Below are 8057 nucleotides of genomic sequence, written 5' to 3'. Positions count from 1 at the left end.
ACTTGATCAGAGTGTTTTTGTGTAAACACTGAGCTGTGCAATTAGATGCCTTGTTAGCTGCTCTAGATCAGGGTGATTGCTTGGCTAAACAACAACAACCACAGTTTCCCTTTCACTGGGAAAACCACAAATAAGATTTAGAGGAAAGGGTCAGCTGTTCTGGCAGTTTCAGAGCAAAGATAGTTTTCATTCTTGCAAATAAGGGCTTATTTTTGCAAAAATGTTTCGAAGATCATTGGAAAATAGATTTTCTTTGTTTGCTTCAAACCCCTCAGAAATGGAACACAAAGAAAACACAGTGAAATAGTATTTCAGCATATTGAGATATCGCAACATTAACTTTTAAGCACTGTAAATATGGTAATTATTTAAGCAAACCAACTGAACTGAGGCATGAGCAAATTAACTCAAGAAAATAAACTTTCAGAGTTACCTTTTTTCCTAATAAGCATTGCTTTAAAATATATTTACCCCCATATTGTTGAAACAGCTCACATATTTACAATATGCTGCAGTATCTTCCATTAGCGTAAGGGAAATTGTGCTTGGTAAGTGCGCATTAGTCGATCCAGAAAGCTGAGTTCATCTGGGACCGCTCACTGATCATGTGCTCATGGAATAAAATGGCCATTTAAGCCAATTATACGGGGAGAAAAACCCTCGTTCCAAATAAAAGTGGTCTCTGGCGGTGGTGAGACGCGGGTTTTTCTGCTCCGAAGCGTGCTGCACTCTCGTCCCGGTGTTTGGGGCTATAAACGGTGCGGGGGGAAATATTGCATGTTTACTCCATCATGGGCTAGCCTGACCTCACCTCTGGAACGTCCAAAGCCTGCCCCCCCCCCGCCCCCCCCATGAGTTTCCATGGCGCCCCTCCTTCAGACAGGGGTGGGGAGGGGGGGGGGAATAAACATAGAGAGGAAGGGCAGAGTGCAACAGAGGCCCGAGGTATCCATTTCCTGCACCCCCACCCCCCACCCCCAACACTTCAGTCCTCCACACAACACGCCGAAGAGGAAGTCTCAACATGCCCGTGTCGCCGGTAAACATCGCAGATGTCTGTGCTCCCTGTCCCCCCCCTCCCCAGTCCCCTCCCCCCAGGAAGGATGGGGAAGGGTCCCAAAAAAAAATAGAATGGCGCAGGGTCCACCCCCACCCCACCCCATCCCTCCGCCCGAAAAAGCAGAGCACACACCCAGGCGGGGTCGTTCACCGGGGATGCCTGGGACTGTGGAGTAGCAAGCGGCAGCGGGGGCACCGCCCCTGCAGGCCGCAGACTGGAAGTCCCCTTTCAGCCAGGCCAGGCTATGGGACTGCGGGCGCGAGCCAAGCGTCCCCGCCGCGGCTCTGCCCCGCGAGCTAAAATAAACACACAGGCAAACTCCACACACGGGCCCGTCTGAGATAACCAGGGCTGACCTACCCCCAGCATTTTACACCTCGACGCCCAGGCCGTGGGGCAAAAGGTCAAAACCATAGCTAAAATAAAAATTGTTATTCATTAAATTGCTGTTTCATAAAACTGCCGAAAGCTTTACACAACAAGCTTTACACATTTTAGTTCTGATAGTGATTCAACACGATCCTTTTACCAATGTTATGTTTTACATTGATATCACAGCTCCCATTTTCACCCCAGGACATCATCACGCCATTCTTTCACTAAAATGCCAGATTTATGCGCACATTTACAGTTTACTGTATTATTATAGCAATATTACAGCTGCTCCCCTGAAGTGCTAAATGCTGTCATTTGCACCGTTCTGCAATCGTACGTAACTTTTGGCATCTTCACTGCTCCCCCTGGAGTGCTTCTCCCACACCCCCAGAGATGCAGAGGCCTTCGCTGACAATCTTTCCTGTTGACACATTTATGAAAACATACCCCCACCCCCACCCAAAATTTTGGAAACAGCGATGTGATATGTCAGCATTACACTGCTCCTTCTGAAAATAAGTACCTCATCTGCACAGATGGCTCTGGCACGTGCGTGAAGTCGCTGTGTAACGGGTTCGATCTCGCTCTCTGACTCACTGTCCACGCTCCGGGGTTCAGAGGTATCGGGGGTTGTGAACCCAAGGGGTTAAGCAGCCCTTCCCGCTGTCTGACAATCGCCGGGTGTCCCGAAACCCTGGCGGGACGGCCGCCTCCCGTCGTCTCCACCCTGGACGCGCAACCAGACGGCGAGCGGTGCCAAAAAAACCCCACCTCCCCCAAACCATCCAACCCCTGGACCTGAACCTGGACCAGGACCCCCCTCACACAGCCGTGGCTGCTGACCCTCTTCCAGGGGCCCGCCCCTCTTACAGCCCTGGCGCTCTGGGAGCATGGCAGAGCTACCGGGCTGCTGAGCCCTTAGGATGCCCGTCCGTGCCAGGAGCTCGTCGTTGTTCCAGGAATAATAGCTAACGATTCCAGCCTGCCTCTCCGCCCGGCTCCTGACGCACCCCCTCCCTCTGTGACGTTTGGGGAATGGGGCCCAGGTAGGAACGGTCAAACCAACCCTGGCCTGCACCCCCCGACCCCAAAATCCATCTCTTGTGTTTTCCCATCCGTGATATTTGCGTTCATAAAATATCGGTGCATTCTACTTTCAGCACCTCTGTGTTTTATCAAAACTTATAAGGAAGGTGCTAGTATATACTCGTCTGAAATTGGTAGTGTGTGAGTTGTGAAACATTTTTTAAAAAACAGATATTGACATTTTAGCACTTTTTAATTTCTGCTTAATATCCAGCCTTGTAAACGTGTGCCCTCTGATCAGGCAGTCAGCCCTCACGATGGATCTAATGCCAAGAACAAACGTCAGTGACCTATTCTTCAATAAACTTATTTCAGTGCCCACCACTATTGTTTTGGCATTTTCAGTATCTCCTAAATCCCCTGTGATATATCTTATAAACAGTTTTTTTTTTCTTTTTTTTCCCCTGCAGGCATCCAAGCAAGGCTCCCTTGCTGGCTAGCGTAGCACTAGCATGAGAGCACCTTTCATATTTGGTTGCGTTTAAAACAGCTCCTTCACCCCAGCAGCTAAAGCTTGTAACACTGCCCCCGGACCTCAAAACCTGAGTGCCCACTGTTTCTTTGATGGAACACCGCGGAGACCCGCCTCCCCTTTTCTACCCCCCTCCCCCCCTCCCCACATAATCTGTGTATATTTCTTTCTTTTCCTTTTTTTTTGTTATATTCCTTTGGGGGTTCAGGCTCTCATTTTGCAAGGTCTGGTTTAAATCTGTCTGATTCTCTGAGACCCTCGTCAGCATGTCAGTCAAAGGAAATCAAACACAGATGCAAGAAAGGGGCTGGAATGAAAATCAGGGGACCTCCTTATTTCTCTCTCTCTCTCTCTCTCTCTCTCTCTCTCCCTCTCTGTCTCTCACTCTCTCCCGTTCTCTCTCTCTCTCTCTCTCTCTCTCCCTCTGTCTCTCACTCTCTCCCGCTCTCTCTCGCTCTCTCTCCCTTTGTAAATATTTAGCTGCTGCCTTTTTATATATTCCATCATTGCCTGTAACAGATACAGTTTGAGTTTGCTTTTTCAAAAGTTAACACCTAATATGAAAAATGTTAAATAGGATGTGGGCAATAGACAAATATAATCTGCTATGTCAATGATGAAGGTGAGTTGAATTACTAATATAATTCTAAGCAACTAATATAATATAATTGATGTTGTTTTTTTTTGCAAATGCCCAGTCATGATTTATACCCAGTGACACTCCCAGGATTGACATCATTGGAACACAGCTATGGAATGATGTGGGCGTGTCAGGTCTCACGCTCACACTGAACCTTCACGTCTGACCTCTCGTAACCGTTAGCTTCCCTTTCGAGCTCTCATTAGTTACATTTAGCAGTAAAACATGGAGAATTAAGACCCTAAAGAGACAAGCAGAGAGGGAGAGAGAGAGAGAGAGAGAGAGAGAGAGAGAGGTTGCACACGCATGTATGCATGTGTGTACGTATGTGTGAGTGAATGTAAATTCCTGCGTGCATGTGCATGTTTACGTGCATGTGTGAGTTTGTGTATGGGTGAGTGTGTGTGTGTGTGTGTGTGTGTGTGTGTGTATGGGTGTGTGCATATGGGTGTGTGCGGGAGTGTGTTTGTATGGGGATGGGCGTGTGCGTGTGTGTGTGTTTGGGTGTGGGTGTGTGTGCATATGGGTGTGCACGTGGTGGAAGTGTTGTACAATTCTGAGGAAACTTCACATATCTCAGAGGTCACAGGTTCAAGTCCAAGGGTGGGGCACTGCCACTGGCAGTAGTAGATACTGAGCTGTACACATGGATTGTATTTAAGACATGCAGTCGATGTAAACAGACAAAGAACATAGATATCTTTGTCTTCATGAAAAAATAGATTATTAGGAGATAGATGGTTTATGCACAAACCTGACAATGTGTGTGGGTAATGGCTATGCTATAGATAGATAGGCAGACAGACAGACAGACAGACAGACAGATAGATAGATAGATAGATAGATAGATAGATAGATAGATAGATATTTTATGTTTATACCACTTTATCTTATGTGCATACTGTATGCTCTGACAAAATAAATGTTTTTCTCATGGCAATGAAGTAAAGTGAATTTAAAAGATTGAAAGCGTTTTAGCGACCATGCTGAGGGAGAAAGAGAGAAGAAGGGAGAGGGAGAGAGTGTGTGTGTGAGAGAGAGAGATCGAGAGAGAGAGAGAGAGAGAGAGGCAGAGAAGGGGTGGAAATGAGATGTTCCCCTGGCCTGGGACTGCCTCTCTCAGTCCAGCAGGCTCGGAGCTGCCAGGCCAGATCTGCTCTGCTGGTGTTTATGACTGCTGGCAGCAGACAGGGCTGATTTGTATCTATTAGAGCTGAGGGGCTGCCAGAAGCCCCTCTGTCTTTCTTTTTTTTCTCACAGAAAACCTTTCGCTTTTGGCGCGCTGCGGTCGAACACTGACCCCCCCCCCCCCCACCAGGGGAGGAGGTTGTGTAATGAAACAGCAGGGTGGGTGGGTTGTGAGTGTGGTGGGGAGGGGTGCGGTGGGGTGGGAGCTTTGGGTGTTTCGTGGAACAGTGAGAAAAGGGGCCATGTCATGTCATACTTTAGCTTATGAATCGCAAGCTCAGCATTTCCATTGGCCCAGAGTGGTTCTCCCGTACATCTGCTGAAAAGCCATCTCCGATCATGCAGAGACACACAGAGCTTTGCCTCATTTGGCAGACTAGTTGTACCATGAGCCTGAGTAGGCTAACTCCTCCCACTTCCAGGAATGTGCTTTGTTAATAATCCAGTGATTGGTAACTTCTGGCACATCATGATCTGGTGTAAGTGTGTTGATGCAGGCCGACTCTATGCTGGCTAAAGATTTGCTAAAACTTATGAAACTGAAAGTTGTTTTTCCCAGCAATCTCACACGCTGAAATTTCTCATTTCAGATGCTCTAGAAATAAAATCAGTGGGTTAAGACTACAAGAAATTATACGACTGAAAGTTTTGTCTGTGTGCGTGTGTGTGTGTTTGTGTGTGTGTGTAGGTGTGTGTGCATGTGTGTATGTATGTGTGTGTGTGTTGTACAAGAAATTATACAACTGAAAGTTTTGTCTGTGTGCGTGCGCACATCTGTGTGTGTGTGTATGATCCCACTCCCCAGGCATACACTCACAAGAACAGGAAGTGATATTGTGAGATGAGCATTAGCCTGCTCTGTGCAAGTGTGTCCCTGCAAATACTGATCTTGATTGCTCTGCTTTATCATTGCTGTGGGGCCCTCAGTGCCTCCTGCTCTTGGAGGTCAGCGGACACTGTGTGCTCATTAAAAGTCTCTGAAAGGAATTACCTACTGATATTGCCTCGGTACTGATCCAAGACTCCCACAGCTCATATGCCATAAATCGTTTCATTGGACATCGGAGTGTTCGTGCGCAGAGGAGGATTCTGGGATAGAACACATGAGAAGTTGTACGGTGATGATTTCCCCCCCAATCAGTCAGGAATGCAGATTTTCTGAAAACATCTGAAAACCCACATTTTCAGATGATTGTAGAAAAGTTAGAGAAGAAAAAACCAAGCTGAAACAGAACTGAAAATTAAAAAAACTACTTCAGTTTCTATTAGGATAACATTTTAGGAGGCTTGACATCGATTTACACTAAACTCAAAACAACTGCTCTTGCCCCAACCCCCTCCCCCAACCCCTGTCTCTGCAACGCATCCTAAAACACTGCACATGGATGTCACACAATCCCAACACCAGGGAATTCATTTCTTTGGTCACCCGTCATCAAAATAAAAGTTGGCTGCCCAAACCATCCCAACCCCCAGCCACTTCCTTCCTCTAGCTCTCAGCCCCACAGGTTATGGCAGGTTAGGGGTACATTGTTCTACCTTTGTGTCCACAGAACCAGATCTCCATCCATTCTCGAGGGGTCAGGGGGTGGGGGTATCCTGTCCCAGTATCCTTTGCCGCATCTGGAGGCCTGGAGATGGCATCTGAACGCTAACTCTTCAGGAGCTCTAGGAGCCCAGAGGCCTCTGCCCAGAAGCCCCTGGTCTGGAGGATGAGGAGGATGGGGAGAACGGAGCCAGAACTTCATCTTCAGAGGAGGGGGGGAAAGTAGAGGTGAGACCCATGCTGCTCGCTGAACATCTGGAAGAGGAACAGGCCCCAGTGTGGAGCAGGCCCCAGCGTGGAGCAGGCCCCAGTGTGGAACAGGCCCCAGTGTGGAGCAGGCCCCAGCGTGGAACAGGCCCCAGTGTGGAGCAGGCCCCAGCGTGGAACAGGCCCCAGTGTGGAGCAGGCCCCAGCGGGCAAGCAGCCCAGTGTGGACAGGCCCCAGGTGGAACAGGCCCAGCGTGAACAGGCCCCGGTGAGCAGGCCCAGCGTGGAACAGGCCCCAGTGTGGAACAGGCCCAGCGTGAACAGGCCCAGTGTGGAACAGGCCCGGACAGGCCATGAGAACAGGCCCCAGCGTTCAGCAGGCCCCAGCGTGGAACAGGCCCCAGTGTGGAACAGGCCCCAGCGTGGAACAGGCCCCAGCGTGGAGCAGGCCCCAGTGTGGAAAAGGCCCCAGCGTGGAGCAGGCCCCAGTGTGGAACAGGCCCCAGCATGACCTCAGACGCCTGTGACACCAGAGTGCCATGAGCACCGCCTTCTCTAATAAAACAGTAACCAACCGTCTCTACATGCAGTAGCGCCCATTCAGACACATCGTAAATATTTCTCATTTAGACATCAAAAGATCTACTGCTACGATGCAAGGGGAGAGAGAGGTGGTGTTGGTGTGTCATGGGGAATGGGGAGGGTGAAGTATTCCTCGAATTGTGAGAGAAAAATTGCAGTAAAACTCCAGAACTAGCAGCATGCGCAGACCCTGCGCAACGTCCTCAGATGTCCCCCGGGGAGCAGATTTGGGCAGAACTTGGTTCCGAGGCAGGGAGAAGGGGACGAGCCAAGACTCTGGACCGGAGCTGGGTTGGGGGGGGGGGGGGTACAGCGAACCTCTCCTGTCCGGGCCGGGGGCTCCTCAGGACACGAGGGCGCTGCGTGAGTCAGAGCTACAGAATCATCCAGGACATGCGCCTGAAAAAATTTAAAGAAAAAAAAAAGAATTGCACTAGATTATTGTGGTCGTCTTTGCTTGTTTACAAATACCAGCTCCTTCCCGCTTCTTCTTCACAAGTTTTGTCGTGTCTTTCGAGAAACACGCATAAGTGCATTGCAAAGGCAAGGCGTCCCTGTAAAAAAAAAAGTGCTCTGAATATGTTCTTCTGCAGAGGCTTTTTCTCTTCAGTAATTTACCCTATAGGGGCACCATATGGAGCTGCCGGACTCAGATTACACCAATCAGCATGTCCCCCTCTGCCCCGGCTCGACACGCATGGAAACCGCGGCAACGCCGGCCTTCCACCAGCAAACACAGCCGAGCACAGGAACGCTCGGGCTGATGAATGGCTGGGGGTCGGAGGTCACGGCTGTCCGGCAGAATGTTTGTGTTTCACAGCCCCGCTAGCGTGGCGATAGACCTTGATCCAAGCGCACATTCCACCAGGGAGCAGCCCCACCCGGGCACTCCTTCAGAACA

The sequence above is a fragment of the Anguilla rostrata genome, chromosome 2 (genome assembly GCF_018555375.3).
Source record: "Anguilla rostrata isolate EN2019 chromosome 2, ASM1855537v3, whole genome shotgun sequence".
NCBI lineage: Eukaryota > Metazoa > Chordata > Actinopteri > Anguilliformes > Anguillidae > Anguilla > Anguilla rostrata.
The sequence above is the reverse complement of the archived record's forward strand: the minus strand, read 5'-3'. Positions refer to the sequence as shown.